Here is a 1,544-nt window from a genome sequence, read left to right as displayed (position 1 = left end):
AGCTGTGATTCATAGGGTAGTTAATGAGTCGGACACGACTGAGCGACTGAACTGCGCTGAACTGTGGTCCATGTGATCAGATTGGTTAGTTTTCTGTGATGGAGTTTTTCAGCCTGTCTGCCCTCTGATGGAGGATAAGTGGCTTATGGAAGCTTCCTGATGGGAGAGAGGGACTGAGGAGGAAACTGGTCTGATGAGCTGGGCCATGTTCTGTAAATCTTTATTCCAATTTTCTGTTGATGGGTGGGGCTGTGTTCCCTCCCTGTTATTTGTGTGTGTGTGTTAGTTGCTCAGTCTTGTCCGACCCTTGGCGACCCTACGGACTGTGGCCAGCCAGCATTCTCTGTCTATGGGATTCTCCAGGCAAGAATACTGGAGTGGATTGCCATTACCTTCTCCAGGGGAACTTCCCAACCCAGGGTTCTTCAGCGTTTGAGCAGATTCTTCAGCGTTTGAGCTACAGGAAAGTGAAGTCGCTCAGTTGTGTCCAACTCTTTGCGACCCCATGGACTATAGCCCACCAGGCCGTGGGATTCTCCAGGCAAGAATACTGGAGTGGGTTGCCATTTTCTTCTCCAGGTCTCCTGCATTGCGGGCAGATGCTTTAACCTCTGAGCCACCAGGGAAGCCCATTTTGTTTGAGCTACAGGGAAGTCCTAAAAGGATTGGCAGCGGTGGGATTCGAACCCACGCCCCCGAAGAGACTGGAGCCTTAATCCAGCGCCTTAGACCGCTCGGCCACGCTACCACCTCATATCGTGGTGTTTTTCTGGGGCCAAACTATGGTGGAGGTAATGAAGATAATGGTGACCTCCTTCAAACGGTCCCACGCACACACTGCTAAACCCAGTGACCCCAACCCTGCAGCAGACCTAACAGAAGCAGAAGATATTAAGAAGCGGTGGCAAGAATACACAGAACTATACAAAAAAGATCTTCATGACCCGGATAATCACGATGGTGTGATCACTCACCTAGAGCCAGACATCCTGGAATGTGAAGTCAAATGGGCCTTAGGAAGCATCCCTATGAACAAACTAGTGGAGGTGATGAAATTCCAGTGGAGCTATTTCAAATCCTGAAAAATGATGCTGTGAAAGTGCAGCACTCAATATGCCAGCAAATTTGGACAACTCAGCAGTGGCCACAGGACTGGAAAAGGTCCGTTTTCATTCCAATCCCAAAGAAAGGCAATGCCAAAGGATGCTCGAACTACCGCACAATTGCACTCATCTCACACACTAGCAAAAGGAAAGTAAAGTTAGTCACAAAGTCGTGTCCAACTCTTTGCCATCCCATGGACTGTAGCCCGGCAAGTCCTCTGTCCATGGAATTCTCCAGGCAAGAATACTGGAGTGGGTTGCCATTACCTTTTTAAGGGGATCTTCCTGACCGAGGGATCAAGCCTGTGTCTCCTGCATTGCAGGCAGAGTCTTTACCAACTAAGCTACACACTAGCAAAGTAATGCTTAAAGTTCTCCAAGCCAGTCTTCAACAGTACGTGAACCATGAACTTCCAGATGTTCAAGCTGGATTTCGAAAAG

At 48.8% G+C, this 1,544-nt stretch overlaps 1 non-coding gene across 1 annotated transcript; it reads right to left on the bottom strand.

The window, feature by feature from the left end:
* Positions 1-666: 666 nt before the first annotated feature.
* Positions 667-748, bottom strand: TRNAL-AAG (transfer RNA leucine (anticodon AAG)). The gene has a single exon. It is a non-coding gene; the product is annotated as a tRNA-Leu (tRNA).
* Between the last annotated feature and the right edge of the window lie 796 nt (positions 749-1,544).

This window comes from Bos grunniens, chromosome 23, assembly GCF_055505025.1.
Source record: "Bos grunniens cultivar Pamir isolate PY7600 chromosome 23, Bosgru_T2T1.0, whole genome shotgun sequence".
Lineage (NCBI taxonomy): Eukaryota > Metazoa > Chordata > Mammalia > Artiodactyla > Bovidae > Bos > Bos grunniens.
The sequence above is the reverse complement of the archived record's forward strand: the minus strand, read 5'-3'. Positions and strand labels throughout refer to the sequence as shown.